Raw genomic sequence first — 21885 nt, forward strand, 5'->3', positions numbered from 1 at the left:
GACAAAGAGACCACTTTGTAGTGTGGATTATAGAGGAAGGCTGGCACGATAAGAACCGGTAATAGGTATGGTACGAGAGTTTTATGCTAAGTTTAACGTTCCCGCTGAGTGATGGTATCTATCTAAGAGGTAGGGCTGGTAACGGAGTCTCCTTATTTGCGTGAAGTGTAGATCTATTATCTTTATGGGGAAATAAATGTGCCAAATCGTGTCTCTCTTATCGTAGAGGTAAAAGAAAGTTTAAATGCAACACTCAATGATTGCCTACACACATTTGATGTTGCTGAAGTCAAAGGCACTACTACTTAACTTAATGATGTCTATAGCACTTGGTTCAGTTGATTTTCAACAACCTGACGTTAAACCTGATTGAACTATATGCAAATTGCGAACATGCTGACATTTCACTGTGTTCGTTTTTGGTGCATTAGGGTTTGATCATTGTTTATCGATATTTCTTTTATATGTAAACTGTCTGTCTAGCCAGCCCTACGTGCCCACAAGTTGGGATGCAGTGACTGACCCCGTTAACCAGTGCCTCGGATTAGATCAGCTGAGCCGACTTCCGAGCCGATCTGAACTTGGCGCATTTACATACGCCGACCGACATCGTGTCCACCGAAGCCAGGACTCGGCTGGCTTACAACTTGCGCTGGGAGTTCAGGAAGTCTAGAAACTTTTTAATTTTAAAGGAAGAACAAAATTATACTGTCTTCGGTCAAAATGAGTTGAATGAACAAGACAAACGTTTCAAGTAATAGCTTTCCTTATCTATCCTGCAAAATTATGTGTTTTTTCTACCCGTGATGAAGGTATAAAATAAAATATTATTGTACTGTACCGTAAATCGCTTTGAAGTGTAAAATGCTTCCGATTTTACGTTGATTGAAGTTGTTAATTATCTTTGTCCATCAATATTATTTGTCAGTTTTATATTTTTGAATTTATTGCAGTAAACACTATTAATATTTCAAATTAGCTGACCGATTCATATTTTTAATGTTGTCCACTATTTGATGTATATTTATAAACATTTGAATGTAAAGTTTAATTATAGCAGAGAAAATAGAACGTATTCATTAATAATAATTGCTCTAATTACAGTTCATACGTAAAATATTTTTCAGACATTCACTGAAACGTAATGAGCATTATTTAACACAAATTGGCAATGTCCAAGTGCATCATTAAATATTATTTATTTCCGCTGTCTTCTCAGTTTGCGAAATTGCTTNTTTATTAGGACGAATTAATATTTATGTATACCATGATTGATACTTTTGGAGTCGGTGCAGGCAAACTTCACACGTTTCATAATCTTGGCACCGACTCCAAAAGTATCAATCATGGTATACATAAATATTAATTCGTCCTAATAAATATGTAATTAGTAATTATTTTTCTACTTTTTAGTGTATGTTTTTTGGAGTCGGTTTTATTTTTTTTTATATTTATATAGATTAGCTGACCGATTCATATTTTTAATGTTGTCAACTATTTGATGTATATTTTTTATAAACATTTGAATGTAAAGTTTAATTATAGCAGAGAATATAGAACGTATTCATTAATAATAATTGCTCTAATTACAGTTAATACGTAAAATAATTTTCAGACATTCACTGAAACGTAATGAGCATTATTTAACACAAATTGGCAATGTCCAAGTGCGTCATTAAATATTATTTATTTCCGCAGTCTTCTCAGTTTGCGTAATTGCTTTTTAATGCAAAAAGCGTCTTTATTATCGCTAAGTGCACTCAGTTGACACGCCCCAGATGCACGTTACGCGCGTGACGTCACCGTGACGTAACCGCGAATGTTTTAATAAACTCTCTGATGCGCTATTGTTTCGCGGTGTCGCAACACATTGTTGCGGGCGCGTGTTGACAGGAAGTGTGTACAAATATTTGATAATTATCACAAGTAGATGCGATGATTATGTGCACAAAACAAATGAGTGCGCATTGACCTGTAATGCTAAATTGGGACATTGCATACTGTCCTGGAATTTAAAACAAGAAGTATCTTACCAACACCGTCTTAAATTCGAATTTCTCTTGATACTTAACTTTTTTTTTTCCTCATTCGCTGAGGAGGCCATGATTATGTAGAGCACGATTAACAACTGTGAGTTATTGCAATTTAATGGAGTGATTTGCAATTTGGCGTATTTTAACGAACGAGAAGTAGCCGTATCTCACCAAGCTAACGAGTACCTATTTGTATTTCGACTAATAAGATTGTAGTGCACCCACGTATCATAGAAAATGTTAAAGTGACTATTAGAATTTTCACAACAGATTAGCTATGTTAATCCGTAGCAATATCCTAATCACATATTTTAAAACAAAGATTGCTGTGCAATCGAAATGTTAGACTGCAATTGATAAATCCCAACTATCCCAACTAATATTATAAATGCGAAAGTAACTCTGTCTGTCTGTCTGTCTGTTACGCTTTCCCGCTTAAACCTCGCAACCGATTTTGATGAAATTTGGCATAGAGATAGTTTGAGTCCCGGGAAAGAACATAGGATAGTTTTTATCCCGGTTTTTGAAACAGGGACGCGCGCGATAAAGTTTTTCTGTGACAGACAAAATTCCACGCGGGCGAAGCCGCGGGCGGAAAGCTAGTCGACGATAAAAACAATACAGCACTGCATCACGTTGCAGCCACCGTTCTCGTTGTTACTTATCATTGTTTCGCAAGCTAATGAAGAGCTGCGCCGGCGCACCGAGCTTCCGTCTCGAGGTTACGGCTTGGGGGTAAAGTCTGAAGTTGTAATTTTTGAGCGGTTACTTATGTAACAAGGCGATGTAAGTGCGGCTAAAGACATTTCAGTAAATTACACACTTAACAGGTATTATTTGGTTTTTCGAAAACCAAACAAAAAACACTTAAAGTAACGTTACGTTCGTTTTTAAATCACAATACTTTCTTCCAGCATACATTATTTTTGCCAAAAACAGTATAACTCTCTACATTCTCCAATTATACAACAAACTGTCATAATAATTCAGAAATGTAATTCGGCCCGCTCGCATGCCATAAACGTAGTAGACATAATAAATCTGAAGTTGGCGCAAAAATCTCGTCTGCGAGCGCCAAGTTTCGACTCGTCCTTTTATGGGCCGTTAAGAACGCCTCTAGAGAAGTGACGTCTTTATCGATACCTGAATTTGGGGATTAAACTTTCATAACGTAGGCATCTGCTTTTAACATGTCATATTTTTAATACACTCCACGCTTTAAGACTTTGTAGAATAGAAAACTGTTTACATTAAATAATTTAACTATAGAGGATGTTCTTTGTTGTGCCTGACTATGTCTATGTAAAGTGATTTCTGTGAAAAAAGAATACATTAACAAGACACGTAGATAATTCGCAACGAGTTAATTTAAACAATATCGACAAACAAGCTCGTAGACATCACTAAAGTCATCGAAGTTTTATAGAGACAGGATATAAGTTCCTATATGGGATTGGAGGAAATATGGAAAGTTTTTAATGTAGACGAAGTATTATCACCGCAAACTATTAGAATCTAATAAGATGATAAATATTAATATCAATACATTTAAAATGCATAAAAAGTTTCAATTACTATTCATTTCAATCTTTCCTATGAAAGCTCAAAGCTTCCATCATTACAACTATAAGGAATTGTCTCATATGAGATAGCTCCTTTCATCCGGGAGCCGAGCCTGTAGTTCCTGTAACGCTTCGTGTCCGGGGATCATTACTCAGATGGGACATCGTGTTCGACGAGGCTCGTCCCGCCTCGGGCGGAAACGTGTATAATAATAGCATTAACTGGAATTAGAAAATAAGCGGAAATAACTATATCCAAGGCGAGAGAGATATAATCATTTTTCTCGGCATAAGGTTAGGTGTTATTATATGGACTGTATTAACAAACATTACTATGAGGTCTCACAGTACGCGTGGACGCACAGGGTGACACAAACCAATCACAGAGCTCTATTCAAAGCTGCGCGTTCGATTTGCTGCTTCACTTAAACAAGCATCGTTTGTGAATACGGGCGTATGTATATTGCGTAAGTGCTACCAAATACAAATACCATCTCAATGTAATGCTATCATGAATCATCAATTAATCATCAAAAGTATAATTACACAAGCTATACCAAGCTTGAAGAAGAGAGCTGCAGCACCGTAAGTGTAAATAGCCACAAATTGTTTTCAAAGCCGGAACACGAATGTGCACTAACGACCCCTGCTCTATATTAGTCAAGTCCTGCTACATGCTTTCATTGCAATTTCTTTTATTTGCGGTGCATTTGTGACAAGAAAGTATGCTCCTTCTCTAAACAGCCAAACTTAGTGACGCAGCATTGTGCAGTGACATTTGTTAAGTGGCGATAGTAGAACAGCGATTTTTTAATAAAAGTAGCATTTGATAATATCAAAAATACGAAATTGTGTTAAGTGACTCTAGTGGCTATACTCGTATGTAGATATTAGGTATTATAATTACGTTATTGAGTAAGTAGGAACGTTATGGAGAGCGCAAGCTTTTAAGTGACCCTTAATGACTGTAGAATTCGCTTGATTATCTCGCATAAAATGGTTTCGAAAGAATGTTGAAAAGGTTACGCTCTTTAAGAATTTATAAAATGAGNTCGCCCGTATTCACAAACATTACTATGAGATCTCACAGTACGCGTGGACGCACAGGGTGACACACAAACCAATCACAGAGCTCTATTCAAAGCTGTGCGTTCGAATTGCTGCTTCACTTAAGCAAGCATCGTTTGTGAATACGGGCGTATGTATATTGCTTAAGTGCTACCAAATACAAATACCATCTCAATGTAATGCTATCATGAAACATCAATTAATCATCAAAAGTATAATTGCGCAAACTATATCAAGCTTGGAGAGCTCAACGTCATGAAGCACCGTAAGTGTAAATAGCCACAAATTGTTTTCAAAGCCGGAACACGAATGTGCTCTAACGACCCCTGCTCTATATTAGTCAGGTCCCACTACATGCTTTCATTGCAATTTCTTTTATTTGCGGTGCATTTGTGGCAAGAAAGTATGCTCCTTCTCTAAACAGCCGAACCAAGTGACGCAGCATTGTGTGCAGTGACATTTGTTAAGTGGTGATAGTAAAATTTTCATTCTTTAATAAAAGTAGCATTTGGTAGTAAAAATTCCAAATTGTGTTAAGACTCTAGTGGCTGAAGTGTTATAGTAATTGTAATATTCTTTGTTACACTCGTATGTATTAGGTATAATTAGATTATTTAGTAACTAGTAACGTTATGGAGAGTGTAAACTTTTAAGTGACCCTTAATGATTGTAGAATTCGCTTGGATATGTCGCATAAAATGGTTTCGAAAGAATGTTGAAAAGGTTACGCTTTTTAAGAATTTATAAATGAGCCCAGTAAAATTAAATATCAGTGGCAGCTGCCGTTGCCTGGTCTGATAGAGTTTACATACCTAACTGCACAACAGTAGCAATCCTTCTGATGCTCATAATACTGCATAATATACAGTGTGTCCAGGGAAGCAGAGATCAAACTTTAAGGGCGTAATCTATGGACAATTTTATCGATGAAAATATATTACTTCTGGGACTTGACCCACCTCTCGCTAATAGCATGGGCACCTTGACACAATAAGCAAAATCCGTGTTACAAGCTGCTAGCTATTAGTTTGGCTCGTTGGTTCCCAGCCGCAGTAGAGGCGGCTCAGGCGGCGGTCTCGGTCCACCGCCTCACAGATTCGCGTCCACTCGGACGTTTTCAGCTATTCAGTGACGTCTCGATGTCGCAATAAACTTACGTAGAAAGTTTAATCAAAATAGCTTCCAAGTGTTGCTTTGAGTCACGCGTTTTATACACAAAACCAATAATAAATGAATACGGCTGATATCTTCACGGTCTGTGAGTTCAATCAGTTCAATAGTCATTTAATGTAATATTAAATAAGATATTATGAATGTATTTCATGAATGAAAATAACGGTCGGTTAATTTAACAGTAAATAGAATTGAAATAATTCAGGTAAGAAGACAAAAAGTAGCTCGAAATAGAAACACACAAGACTGAGTTGTCTTCTTTAGTGTTCGAACTTGGGGAATTAATTTTTTCACTCAAATGAAATTAATTTGAAGAGCAGATAAAGCTATACATATAATCGCCGTATGTTAGGATCTAAACCCACCGCTGCACTGCTAGTAATCTTCAAGTCTACAAGCTTAATGGCAATCAAATACCAAAACCACAAAATATGGGCTTGTTCCCAAAGGTTCTTATTTTCCCACAGAGTCCATGAAATTTTAAAATATAAGTACTAAGAAAATGCATGCATCAACGCAGTGGGAACTGCCAATTTGTTGAGATTAATCGTGCCATGATAATATAGTGATGTGAATCATTCTAAACGAAACCATGACCTAGCAGCCCAATCCGGGAGCAAGGCATATCAACATCAAGCTCAACGACCCGCCCGCTTGGTTATCAGAGCATCGCAGACCGCTACGCAGCGGCTGCAGCGGAAACTTGCCCAGCCCGTATTACAGACACGGACTCAAACTTAAGCCGGTAGTCCAGGGAACCATTAAAATTACATTACTGCAATTAAAGAAAAACACATTGAAGGAGACAAAGGGGAAAATTGGTTATTTGGAAGCCAATTTTACAAAAAAGAATTTTGGTGCTTTTAAATCAAACTTTTTTGTGACCTGAAAGCGACATTTGAACAGTTACCACAAAAAACTAGTAAAAGATTGCACTACAACCAGTGTTACTATATAGATATTACAAAACAGAAAGAAGTAAAAGCCCGATACCTTTGCCTGTATTGTACAACTCGATGGTTTTTATTCATCATCATCATCATCATCATTTCAGCCATAGGACGTCCACTGCTGAACATAGGCCTCCCCCAATGCTTTCCATGTTGATCGATTGGTAGCGGCCTGCGTCCAGCGCTTCCCTGCTACCTTTACGATGACGCGGCCTCCATTCCAGAACCTTTCTGCCCCATCGGCCGTCAGTTCTGCGTACTATGTGCCCTGCCCATGGTTGGTTTTTATTACATCTTTCATATTACGAGTACTCTCTCATATCTAAAGAAATAAGTAAGTAATAGATTGAGAAAAGTTTATCCCATCNAGGCTAACGATCATAGCAAATGTTGTGATAGGGATAGAGACATGCGATTTTTGGTTCTACAAAGATAATACGATAGAGAATAATACAAAGTAATAAAAACCACCTGTTATAGGGGCATTTTTTGGAAAAAAATATCAAATAACCAAAAAAACACGAATTTAAAAGCAGATTTTTTTCAAAAAGTATCATTTTTTATTATTTGTTGGCATTTTTTGTGTATTTTATGTATTTTTTTAGTATCGCCTGTTATTTAGCATTATTACTGTTTTTATTTTATCAGGATATACCGCTTCGTTTAAAAGTTATTACATTTTCTTTACAATAAGTAATTGGAAGAAAAAAAATTCTATAAAAAATTAAAAAAAAATCTCAAAAAAAAATTGACCTCTTTTTTGTCGATAAAAATAGGTCTAGTTTCATCTATTTTCATATGTACACTTTAACGTGACTCACACTGTATAAAAGAAAGTCGTGTTAGTTACTTCGCTTATATATAACTCGAGAACGGCTGAACCGATTTAGCTGAAAATTGTCAGGGAGGTAGTTTAGAGCCAGGAGAAGGACATAGGATACTTTTTATCCCGTTCGAAACAAAAAAAAAGTCTGCTTATTTATTGCCATTAAGGCGGAACAAAGTTCGCCGGGTCAGCTAGTTAAATATATCAGTGGCAGCTGCCGTTGCCTGGTCTGATAGAGTTTATGTACCTAACTGCACAACAGTAGCAATCCTTCTGATGCTCATAATACTACATACACGAGTATTTATACCTGGAATCTTAGACGATTATAGTTTACTAGCGGCCGCCCGCGAATTCGTACGTGTGGATCCCATTTTACCCCCTTAGGGGTGGAGTTTCTTAAAATCCTTTCTTAGCGGATGCCTACGTCATAACATCTACCTGTAAGCCAAATTTCAGCCTGATCCGTCCAGTGGTTTGGGCTGATAGATCTTTGAGTTATATACACGTAGAATGTATAATAGAAGCTGTAACCATTAAGTGATTTGTGGTACAAGCTGCTAGCTATTAGTTTGGCTTGTTGGTTCCCAGCCGCAGTAGAGGCGACTCAGGCGGCGGTCTCGGTCCACCGCCTCACAGATTCGCGTCCACTCGGACGTTTTCAGCAATTCAGTGACGTCTCGATGTCGCAATAAACTCACGTAGAAAGTTTAATCAAAATAGTTTCCAACTGTTGCTTTGAGTCACGCGTTTTATACACAAAACCAATAATAAATGAATACGGCTGATATCTTCACGGTCTGTGAGTTCAATCAGTTCAATAGTCATTTAATGTAATATTAAATAAGATATTATGAATGTACTAGCTTTCCGCCCGCGGCTTCGCCCGCGTGGAATTTTGTCTGTCACAGAAAAACTTTATCGCGCGCGTCCCTGTTTCAAAAACCGGGATAAAAACTATCCTATGTTCTTTCCCGGGACTCAAACTATCTCTATGCCAAATTTCATCAAAATCGGTTGCGAGGTTTAAGCGGGAAAGCGTAACAGACAGACAGACAGACAGACAGAGTTACTTTCGCATTTATAATATTAAGTTGGGATTTCATGAATGAAAATAACGGTCGGTTAATTTAACAGTAAATAGAATTGAAATAATTCAGGTAAGAAGACAAAAAGTAGCTCGAAATAGAAACACACAAGACTGAGTTGTCTTCTTTAGTGTTCGAACTTGGGGAATTAATTTTTTCACTCAAATGAAATTAATTTGAAGAGCAGATAAATATTTAGGATCTAACACCACCACTAGTAATTTACAAACTCAATACCAATACCAATCATAATTCCCAAAATCTCAGAAAATACATAAAATCAGCGCAGTTGAAAATGCCAGTTTGTTGAGATTAAACGTGCCATGATGATATAGTGATGTATATCATTTCCAAACGAAGCCATGACCTAGCAGCCCAATCCGGGAGCAAGGCATATCATCTAAGCTCAACGACCCGCCCGCTTGGTTATCAGAGCATCGCAGACCGCTACGCAGCGGCTGCAGCGGAAACTTGCCCAGCCCGTATTACAGACACGGACTCAAACTTAAGCCGGTAGTCCAGGGAACCATTAAAATTACATTACTGCAATTAATGAGAACAACATTGAAGGAGACGAAGGGGAAAATTGGTTATTAGGAAGCCATTTTTCCAAAAAAAAATTTTGGTGCTTTTAAATCAAACTTTTTTGTGACCTGAAAGCGACATTTGAACAGTTACCACAAAAAACTAGTAAAAGATTGCATTACAACCAGTGTTACTATGTAGATATTGCAAAACAGATTGCAAAAGAAAGAAAGAAGTAAAATCCCTTTGCCTGTATTGTACAACTCAATGGCTTTTATTAAATATTTCATGTTACTCTCTCATATCTAAAGAAATAAGTAAGTAATAGATTGAGAAAAGCTTATAATGCGGGTCTAAACTTGAGGCAAGTATCTGGACCAACGTCGTTAGTTCGGCGCGCCCATCTGCGCTGGATCTCGTCGGCGCGCGCCGCTCGCGTAACCGCCGACAATTAGATAATTGCTCAGTTAAAGAGTTTTGGTCTTTTGTGTGTGAAACTAAATGCTCTAAAAGCTTTGAAAATTGGCATGTTCTGTCACACTTTCTTGCACTACTGATTGCACGATTAAATCTTTTGCGTTTTTAGCTGAGGTTTATTTTTTGTAATGTATAGAAAATGCTAATAGATTGTAGCAAAGGTGGCTGAGTTTCTTTCGCCATTTCTTATCAGCATCAGTTGATTTGTAATGTATAGAAAATGCTTAGATTGTACCAAAGGTGGCTGAGTTTCTTTCGCCATTTCTTTTCAGCATCAGTTGATATGTTGTCCCGAAGTGGTGGTAGGGTAAGCTATATGTATATATGTTTAAGTGCCCTGAAAAGGACCTACATACTCATAAAGAATTTTAAGGCTAAGAACTCATGGCGCGATTTTCACCTGCGCCCGCGTGGATCGTATGATCATATGATCGCAGAAACCAAAGTATTTAAATCTTAAACTGCCGACATATAGAAAACCTGTCGTTTGGGACCTCCATGGTGTAAAAACATCTCCAACCTCAGCATAGTTCTACAAATCATCCACATATACCAATCCTACCAGTGACTTCTTCAACAAATGTAATAGNATACCAATCCTACCAGTGACTTCTACAACAAATGTAATAGCATCGCTCACGCATCGGACGGGCCACCCGCGCGGATCACTTTCGCTAGGGGGGCCGGGGGGGGGCATCTGAGGGGGGGGGGTCCTCTCACTTTCTACGCATTTTTGCGCGGTGTATTGAACTGCAGATGAGATAAGTTGATACAGAGAAAACTTGCAGCCACTGGCGGCTACTTAGCGTGCTGTTTGATAGCAAGTATTCTTACGGCTAATGATAGCCGTTTTGTAAACTACAATAAATTAAAGATTTTTATTTAGGTACATATATGATAACTTATAAAAGTAAATTATCAATCAGAGTGTTTTTCAAAATGGATGATGGATTTACTACAAGCTTTCTTATTGTAATGCAAAGTACCTACATAGCTTTTTATATTTATGAAGTTATAAACATGTTACTAATAAATATCTACTGTCTGAAAAATACATTAGAATCATATTCAATTACTTACACGACGTTTTATTTTTATTGAAAACAATTAGATAGAATTATTTTAAAATTAATTGTTCATAAATTTGATTTTCTTAACAGAATAATTTGTCAGCGTACAATCACAATCTAATTTAAAAAATGTGTTGATATCGTTTATTAGATAATCTTAATGTTTTGTGACTAATTTAGATGAAAATTCTTCGACTAAAACGTAAAATCAACTCGAAAGTTGTTTACATTATTTCGATTTCTTATTAAAAAACATCGAAATCGGACCAATATCGTCAAATCGGCGCGCGCCATACATTAGACATCAACGCGCACATCCCGCGTACACATGACGCACGAAGTATAATGCTGTAGGCCTAAGATGCGCGCCGCGATAAGCGGTTATCACGCCATTTTATCGATTTTGCCCATACATTTTGACGTCGATAAAGTTATCACGGGCGCATCTTAGGCCTACTGGGCGCACAAGAAAGTCGCGCGTGGACACACTGACACACTGCGCTCCGAATATGCACGCAGTGACGTTTTTGTGTGGACATTATGTGCGTGACGAATTCGCTTGTCGACGCACGACAATTGGACTAAAATATTTCTGATTTTACTGATAATATTGATTGACATGTAAAGTTTTTTTCTGAATTCGTAGATGAATTATTGTAAAACTAGCTTTTACTAACTAAACCGGCTTCACCCGCGTGAAATTTCGTTTGTCATAGATCGTCATAAATTATAGCCTATGTTATTCTGGGTTATAAACAATAACAGTGTAAAGTTTCATGAAAATCCGTTCAGTAGTTTTTGCGTGAAAGAGTAACACATCCAGACATCCAAACATAATATTAGTAGAATTGAAAAATACTACACATTACTTGATTAAAGTGAATTGAACGAAAGAGCGAAATAAGCTTGGGGAAAACATACCCAAACCGCGATTACATGAGATGATTAAAAATCAATTAGAAGTACAGGTGAGTATGCAAAATAGCAGTTAATCCAAGCGACCGGCCTGCGGAGGTAGTGCGCAACAGCGGAAGCGGCTCTTGCCCAAGTGCTCCGGATGTCGTGCTCCCGACTTAAGGCACTGCCGCTTTCCTGCAGCGAGCAAACGAGCTATCGCTCTCTGCCATATTCTCCACAAAGGCAAATCGAAAATTTGTATTTATTTGTGCACTAATATTACTATTTATGTCTGTTTATCTAGACAATTTTATGCAGCCGACTATTTTATTTATTTTACCAATGGTCCGTGGCCCTCACTCGGCATGGGGCACACTGAAAACCAGCGCCGTGACCTTCGTCACCGTGGGCCACGGCATATGCTGAGTGGGGTCCCGTTGCAGTGGGCATCTTGTTGGTGAATGGGTGGCACTGCTCAGTTTACTCTTGTTTTTTTTTTTTTCTTCCATTATTATGTGCCACTGTCATGTCTGTTTAATTGCCTGTATTTGTGTGATGTCCATTGTAATCAATCTTTCTTTCTTTCTAAAAGCGATGGGAGATAATGAGATTATCAAATCAAATCATTGATTTTATTTTACTACTTGCTGAAGCTCCCACATTTCCCTTCCTCCAAGTTTTTCACACAAATAACGTAGCAGGATTCACGTTACAAGGTTATTTTGTATGCAGAAATTCCACATTTGTGCAACAAAACGTATGGTTTAATTTCTCCACAGTTTATTTATTAAATTTATTCTAACAGTGTTTTATAATTACAGCTATTAAATCTTTTATAATGGAAATTGACGCTCGATGGACGCATCATCTTATTTAATTAACAAACGCTATGTATAGACAATTGGGTAGTAAACTTTCACAAATTTAATGTAGACATACGAGTATTATACGAGTATGATGGATGATCTTGTTGGTAGTTAGGCTTTCAAACTCGGTTCAGTTCCCAAGTGAGGCACACTACCTTGATGTAAAAAAAATCCGCACAGTGCTTAAAAGTATTTAACAAATACAAACAATAACATAGAAGTGCATAAGTTGATTTAGGAGCGACTCTGCCCAAAAGAATTCGTTTTAATGAGCTCCAGACTACAAAACGTTAAAATAGCCGATGACACTATAAAACTGTAGTAAATGTTTAATTGCCACGATCATGATCTCACGCGCAGGTGCTCACTGTTGTCTCCTCATTAATTAGCAATAATTAGTGGCGGTAATGTGATATCTCGCAGCGGGAACTACACTTTGGCCGCTTTTTCTGCTTTTGGTGCTTCATTTTAGCTCATGACTCAGAGTGCCAGATGGACAGAAAAGTCTCATATTTCCTATAAAAGTTTTACTACCACGAAATAATTACTCATAAAATATGTATTTTGAAACTGATCTTATTATTATTTTAGAGATCTCTTTAGGCTGGATTGTATTTCTCTACTAGTTTATTTCTAGATGTAAGAATTTCCATCATCGACTTTTTAAAATTGGATATTTAGTTTCAAAGATAACAAGTTTAGCTCCTAAAAAATCAGCTCTGGTAAAACTTTTCAACCAACTGTTCTTAGCAATGCACATCTCCTATTAATCATAGTTTGCTATTATGTAAAACGTTTAACATCGTTTCCCATAAAATGTATTCATATTGCAAAGCAGCACTTAGTGTCACCGCAGAAGCGACACTTTCCCCGATGCGTAAGCGCACGACAAAAGGCATTTCGCGCGCGTCGGAACAACTGTAGCGGTGACGTAACGCGTCAATTGTCATGTCACACACATCATACATCATAGAAATGACGTCTATTTTGAGGGTTCAATGAAAGTTTCAATCGAGTACGAATACAAATAGAGCAGTATCTTTTTGTACCATATTGCAGAACACAATTAGAGCTGTATTGTGTTTTATATCTGTTGTTTTGCTAAAGTACGCAACATCACAAGCCTCTGTATTACATCAGGTGAAGTGGTGTTGACGTTAATATAGGGTTTCTAAGTTATGGCTATCACTGAGCAATTTTTTCTTGAAATCTTTGTTTTGCATATAACAAGTAAGTCCTTAAAGAGGGGTTAAATTGTACGTTGATCCAATATCTTTTGATATTGTACAATAATATTTGGTTACTAATTAGCCGTAAAAACTGGCGTTAACATACTCCATGTTTTAATGAGTATTAAATGAGTTTATAGCACAAGCAGCCCATTAGCAAATAGCAGGGTGTCTGTACGTAACCCCGCGTCGTGACGTAAGCGCGCTCTCACGGGACGGTTCGCACGCGCGGTGGGAACGCTCCACTTGCAGCCGCTCGCTTTGTGACACTTCGCGATTTTAAACATTTCGGTACTGCACAAAGTATGTATCTTCACATATCAAGTATATACTTTCTTGAATTCTTTCGTATTTGTTCGTTTTGCGCGACCTCTGACATAGTAATCCGGTACGCGAATCACTGCGTCAAGAGCTCGTCAAACAAACCACCTGTCTGGCTAAAAAGTTATTAGATGAGAGTACTTTTGTTCTTTTGAGACTAGAAAATTAATCAAACAATAAAAGATTTAATATCTAAAAGAAATTAATTTGCGATTGATTTAATTTAAATATTTTATGTCAAGCGCATACATCTGTGTTTATGTTACACCACAAGAACTTTAAGTGCCTTTTACTACCATTTACAGAGACAATTACTAAGTTTAATGTGCTAATATAAAATTTTAATCTCCTTGCTTAAGTTTACAGCTTAAACTTCCACGACTAATAAACAAATACGATTACCGCATTAAGCGCCTTAGTCGCGCCGTTCGTTTACGGTTTGTTTGTGATTCATTACGAAATATCATTTAATTTTAAATGCAGTGCAAAGTGGGCAATTTATTAATAAAACAGTTGCCAATCGGCAATATGTATGCTAATTAGCTTGGCTCGAAGCTTCAAGAATAAATTGGTAACGGAGTAAGCAATGATATTTATTTTAAAAATATCTTACACTATTTTAAAAAGTATCCTTGGTTATTGAAATGTTGCAAATGGGTATCATACATTAAGTATATTACATAACGCATAAATGTATGGATCGATAGAGGCTCCGTTATACCTATCCCCGGATTTTGAAAAATTACAAAACTAAATAAAAATAGTATTACCTCATATGTAAGCCGAAACGGTATTGAATCGCTTGTTACTAAAACGATACAATCAACTAAACTTTATAGCAATAGAGTTTTTGAAGCATGTTAATTCTTTAGGCCTATTTACATATTTGCCATAATAACCACAATTACAGATGTAATTCCTCGACAAAGGACGCAAACAAGTTTATAGCTATTCCCTGCAATTGAACTACCACAGTTATAATAAAACAGACAGGACTCACGTCATGTTGACTCCATTAATCAATTAACGTAATTTTAAAATACGTTATAAATAATTATTGCAAATGACTTTTAATTTATCTACGAGCTCGGTGTTCATTATGAATCGATTAATGTACTTACTCTTCAGATATAAAACCGTTTAAAAATATAATCTTTTTTACACCACATTAAACCAATGTGCTTATATTTTTAAATTGAGTAACTAGCAATTTATCGCGTTATAAATGTTGTTCAAGATCAATTTGTAACGCTGAAAAGCATTAACAGAGTGCTAATGGTTTGTTAAGGAAAAAATAAAACTAAATATTCTTCGTACTATTTGTTTCGTTTCATCGACTATACTTTTGGTGAGATATATAGCATTTTATAGATCCTGTTCTGCTTAATTATACTTTTTTTTAATCAACATTAAAAAATATATGCAAATTCAGATTAAATTACCAATAATTTGTAATCCTATCTCCATCATTTCCTTTTAATTTCATCCAACAGATTGTCTGGAAGAAATCGCTAAGGTTATACCGGATCACCTAACTAAAGTGTAACTTTACCCATAACTTTTATGTTTCTTATTATTCTCAATTGCTTAAAATGCAATAAACAGTAGGAGGCCTCCTACTAGGTGGACCGATGATCTGGTAAAGGTCGCAAGTCGCCCGCATCCAGGGGCAGGGCAGGACCGTTCATTATGGAAAACCTTGGGCCTACTTTGTCCAGTAGTGGACGTCATTTGGCTGAAACGACGACGAATAAAGAATTGCAAGTTAATAAAAGATACCAATTATAAAATTATGAAATTATTTGTTTTCACCCGCTATAATCACCCATAGGTGGAATGAAATGGGTTTTTACCCCCATGTGGGTATTTTTACCCGGGTGGAAACCTATCTCTAGTTGCGATGGTCTGGCGGTTCCGCTTTGGTAGTAGCGGTTGCGTGGGGTGCACCGGTACGGGTACCGTTGCCCGCGAGTCGCGACCCACTGCGGGAGCCGCTAGCCGGCGAAGGAGCTTACAGCAGGGCGCGAAACTTGCTGATTTCACACAAAAAGTAAGTCAATCATTACCTAACACCGTTTTAACTTAATCAATGATTAGTCTATTGCACCACAATTAACATAAAATATGTGTGACATTGGGGAAGGCCTATGTTCAGCAGTGGACGTCCTATGGCTGAAATAATGATGATGATGTGTGACAAGTGACAAAACAACTGTGCACCCATTTTCAGATTTGTCGTCGTTTTGCATGTCGATTGCTATCGGCTTAGCCAGCGACCACATGCAGTCATCATCAACCATCTTGTCTTTAAAGCAAAGAAAAGCAATTCGCATAAACTTGAGACCCTCGTGCCCCCATACGCTTACGCTCGCTACAGTTGTGCCGGGCCACTGGGTTAAGGCCGCGCTAAATTTAGAACGCGTGAGCTAAGCCGCAAATGTCACTCTGATAGACGTGTGCGGATTTTCATGAGAAAATGCCTGCTCTAATTTAATTTTAGGAAGCGGAAATGCTTTCAGACGTCCAAAACTCATTGATTTCCCGGAAATAGGGTTTAAAAAACTCTTTTACACATATGTCTGAAACATTGGTAAATCATGAATCGTGAATCCCACGTCTATTGTGCTCTAATGATAACTTATGAAGAGATAAATGTCAGACTCTTTTCAGGCAAATTACAGCAGGTATAAAGTATTCATAAGTCAGGTATAAAACCTACATTATTTAAAGAGATGTTAAAATATTGTTAAGATAATAAAATTATTATCTATGAAGCTGAATCGCTAATGAAAAGATTGTACGTACATAGTGTAACTTATCATTCTATCTTTGTCTATGGGCTTGTACGTACATTTATTTCATTTCATATTCAACAGATGAGACCGTACTTAAGCGCGCATTTAAGGAGCTTATAAAACGAATGCGTACGATAATATTGAAACAAATAAAGTTTTACTGCCACATCGCGGTCGGAGAGGCAATGAGTTCATATAACAGGGGTCATATACGTCCCGTAATGACACCGTATTTACAAGTGTTACAATTTATTCGTGCTTTAAATTTAAGTGATAGTTAAGGCTTTGTATGGTACTTTAGTTATTTGAATACATTTTTAACTAATAATAAAATTAATACGCTATCGCAAGCTTTCTCTTACAACATGTCGTTTATAACATGTTTAAGTATATAAAAAGGTAGGTACTACCTTTCCAATTTAAATGGTTTTCTCAAAAACCAGATCCATAACCCCAAGCGGTCGCATAAGACCGCGTAACAATTGATTTCTATTGTCTCGATTCGCGGGGTTGAAGGGTTAAGCTTGGCCCGTTTTCGGTTTACGTGTTACTTGCAAAATTGCATCATCATGACTCGGAAACCACTTGTGCCGAGTCAGCGGAATCAGAGCTAACGCGTTCGCAACGGAACTCTGCCGTGGCGTGACCCGCGACGAATAGCTCGCGGCGAATGCATTCGCTAGGGTCTCGCCCGCCTTGCTGTGATACATATTACGAGGTTAGGGGTGCCACGATCAAATCTACCTTGATTACAGAATGAAACAATAGGAAGTCATGCGTAAAGTTTTTGACTTTCTTCAATTTATAAAGAAATAAATAGTTTTAGATTCTGCTGCTATCAATCCTCAGATAATAATAAAAAGCTTTGTTTTTCCGGCCGTATTATCCAACGACAGATGAGCTACCCACTTGCTAATTTAAGTAGCGCAGATACAAACATCTGTGCAAGTAAAGAGGATAGTGACGATGGTGTTAATATTTACATGGCGCTACATACGCATTAAGAGCTATCTACTTTCACGAAGGCGATGTCGCCGCTAGTTACACATATTAGAATTCGCCATCCTTACCAGCGCGTAATCTACATAATCCTAGGCTAAAGGAGAGCGTGCGTGACCGACCACTAGAGCCGCAGTTCACACGAGCCTTGTCACATTAAAAATCGTTATGAGATTGACACAACGCGTGCTACACGCTGCGCGAAGTACCTACACATCTACGGCCAACTTGGAAAACGACTTGTGGATACTTAACCCACGGAAATTTCAATTACTTTTTCGCAGATTACTTTTATAAACGTACAGACACTATTAATTTATTTAAATAACTATTTCTAGAGTCTAGGCCACACAGATACAGCCACATTTCTTGAAATTGTTTCATTAAAATGTATTAGGATTTAGCGCGCAATGACTGTCCAGTTCATAATAATCGTTCATTCAGTAAAACGTAAGTGAAACTAAAGGAAAACAAAATTACTGTGGCATAATAACATTGGACGTGTGGGTAAAAGCGCCGCGCGAGCTTTCTACATGTTTCTATATGGCGAGCGAGCGCGCGCTGCCCTGTCCGAGCGGGCGGGAACGACAATAGACCTGCTCGAAAGTTATCAACAACAACATTTTGTTTGATTGTCGATGCGCCGCTCTGTGGGACATGAACTCGCTTTCGTTAACCTTTGTCTAAGGTCAAACCGCCAATAAATCACTTGTTTCAAAAGCTAACTGTGTTGACTTCTCACGCTTAACATTATGGTAGCTCCCATTAAACTACATTTTTAATTAAATTGAGAAATGTACGCATACGTTATTATTATTATTACCTACTCATTTTAGATGACCTCCGTGTCTTTACTTTTGTTTAAATAATGAATAACTTAATATTCATCGTACGCTAGATATAATGTGACACTATGAACTCGAAGTCACATTATATTAGCACATTTACATATTTTTTACCAAAATAAATTACAAGGACATTAATTGAAGTGATTCTGTGAGTTATTTTGCAATGTCTACCTTTTTTGGTACGAGTGTTGCTATTGTATCGTCTTTAGTTATTAACTTTTTGCCATATTGGCGATTTTTTGTGATAACAATCAGCGTTTTAACAGCAATTATTGCGTGCAAATTGGCAATTTTTTGTAATAATAGTCATCTTTCGACATCAGTCGTGTCTAGTTCGAAGATGGTTCCTAACCGATTTAGTTAATAACCGTTATTAAGCTAAGACGTTTGAACCGAGTTTGGAGATATAAAAACGAATCTTTGTAGCATTAGGAAACTAATCTCATTTTGATGAAAGGCGTACACACGTTCAACCTTGAATTGTCATGACTTTAAGATTTGCTATAGGTAATTTTGATAGATAATCGTGATTATGTGATTAATGTTGTTATTATAATTATGTAACTACCTACTAATATTTATTTTTATAAAACAGTGCATTCTAATGACAGTATTTAGTAGTTAAAAAAAGATTTGATAGTCAATAAAGAACATCTATTAACCGACGCAAGTCCCAATTTGCAAATAAATAAATTAGAAAACATACAAATACTTATAATTAATTTGGTTTCTAATAACAATAGGAAGTGAAATTTTCGATCACGCAAGGAAGTATGTTTGACGTAATGAATACAAATCGCATTTGAAAGATGATAAGAGACTGTCTTACAAAAGGTAAATAAAGATACGAGTATGCACATTTAGCTAACCTTACATGTGCTTTAAATGTTTGTTTTATACAAAAATCAACACATAATAAAAGCCATTAAATTAGTGTATTCTAATAGAGCTAGTTTGGCAAATGTCAGATTGGTAGCAGAACAAACTGGTCCAGCTGCAGACGGCGACAAATGCCGGCGCATGCTAATGTCGCGCGGCGTAGCGCGGGAGCTGCCGCGGGCGGGACAACAAAAGCATTCTGAGGCTGAGGACACCTAACTTTAACCTAAACTGTAACCATAACCGGTGTTTTTTGTATGGAGGTTGACAGTTTTTTTTTACATTTGTTAAAGTTAGATAGATAGATAGAAAAAAGGTTTATTTGCAAACCACATTGACACAGAATAAGCAAAAAGTAAGAGTAAATAATTCTGCTGCTGATAGAACTGTAGAACATTCGACTGGCTTCCAGCACAGCAAACTATGAAAAGGTACGAATAATGTGTTATTCCGATAGGAAGCTGAGGACACCCTAGTGACAAAAGTCCCAAATGTCCGAAATAAATGAAATAATACAGCAGAATAAATGACGATGCAGTAACGACGGCTGCAACCATAGAATATCACAAAGTCCACCTGATTGTGACTATGACGGCGAATCTTAGAAAACTGTCGGAGTATGACCCCACAAGCTTTTTTCCTGAAAATTCTAATCTCTGTTTTGTACATACTCACGTGGTGTATTCGATGTATTTAACGGAATTTAAAGTGCCCCACTGTCGCTATTTCTAATCTATTTTTTTTTTTTTTGACTATCCCGCGGATTTATTGCCGCGGTGATTCTGCCAATGTCATTAATTTCTAATCTAATATGATGCATAACTATACCGCTCGCTCCTGTAACTTGCGGGCTCAGGTCGCAGGTCGGCGCCGGCGCCAAAATTCTCTGTTTTGTGTGTCAGCCCGTCCCCGATCGCGGCGATACCGTACAACGTGGACGCAAACAAGTATCAGATGGAGATAATTCAGGTTGCTGGCATTCCAAGCTGATGGAAAACGCGACCTTTGCAAAAGGAAAGTGCACAGAAATGAGCACTAACACTAAATTTTGATGATGATGAAGCGCGCTAGAATTGTTTCGCTAACTATGCCTCAAGTAGCTTTTGCGGTTTGTTTACTGTCATTACTTTTCGACTGGCTACAACACATAGGATTATATTTACCTACAATATTAAATAGATATTATTTAAAGGCCATGACTCCTGCTTTAAATTACTCTAATCAATCTCTGTCAATCAAACTAACATCAACGGAAATTGAAGCAGCCGTAGCTAATGTTGTAGTCCGGTACGGACCACCAGGCCAGACTGCCACCACCTGCCTTCCGGTCCGTACCAAAACTTTACATTACTGATACGACTATGCAATACCAATACATGCTACATTTACATTTCACCTTCGCGATAGCTCGGAGCTTGGAACTGGTTGCTCGTCAAGATGTGTGCTTGCGCAAGCACAAAGGCTCCCGAATCGCGGAGAAAGTCGCATTGACGGACTACTTGAAGCGATAATTGTGGCTAGGTTTAGCACAACCATTTTTGGAGATTAAATAACATAAAATTAATTAAGTGGCAACGAATGTACCCAAGTACAGGAAAGCTAATGAAACAAAATCCTGATTTAGTACATCTTACAACAAATGATCGTTACTTTGTCATAGATAAAAGATAATATTATGTAGGAGATAGTCGCCGAAACTACTCATCTAATTTTGAAAATCGTTAAAAAGTAGGATTCAAAACTAAGTTCATTATTATCGCATATTAAGTAATTTTAACCAAGGAATCTAAGAAGATTACGAGGAACACATTGATATAAAAAAACAAATGTATATTTTTCTGTCTTGTTGATAAGTTGACAAGAGTGTAAATTGAATACGTTGATGATTATGTATTACAAAACATGATTAACTCATAACAGAAATATTAAAACGCGGTCAGTAGAGTCATTCCACATTTATATTACAGGAGGACTCACGCCGTAAAGGAAGACTAGGAAAAACTAAATCAGATTCGCAATTTAATTTGCAAAAATCTAAACAAACTTCCCATGAAAAGAAAACTTTACTCGACATTGCAGAAAGTCGATCCGATTCGCGTTTTAGTACAGAAATGTGGGTATTAAAGCCATTATTCCAGGTTAACTGGGCACTATCTCTTATTGGAATTGTTATGAGAGGAATAAAATGTTTAACTCGGGTCGTGATTGCTCGATTTCTAAAAGCAATGAAACTAAATCCAATAAAGTCACTAGTTCAAACGGACCTAATTCTACCCTCA

General features: G+C 37.2%; 1 protein-coding gene across 4 annotated transcripts in view; it reads right to left on the bottom strand.

Annotated features, from left to right (window-relative positions):
* The window catches only part of Skeletor (DM13 and DOMON_DOH domain-containing protein skeletor), an 87728-nt gene that overhangs the window by 64990 nt on the left and 853 nt on the right, over nt 1-21885 (bottom strand). The gene's annotated exons all lie outside the window — the stretch shown is intronic.

Source organism: Ostrinia furnacalis, unplaced genomic scaffold (genome assembly GCF_004193835.3).
Source record: "Ostrinia furnacalis isolate ACB-3 unplaced genomic scaffold, ASM419383v2 OfSCF7415, whole genome shotgun sequence".
In the NCBI taxonomy this organism is placed as follows: domain Eukaryota; kingdom Metazoa; phylum Arthropoda; class Insecta; order Lepidoptera; family Crambidae; genus Ostrinia; species Ostrinia furnacalis.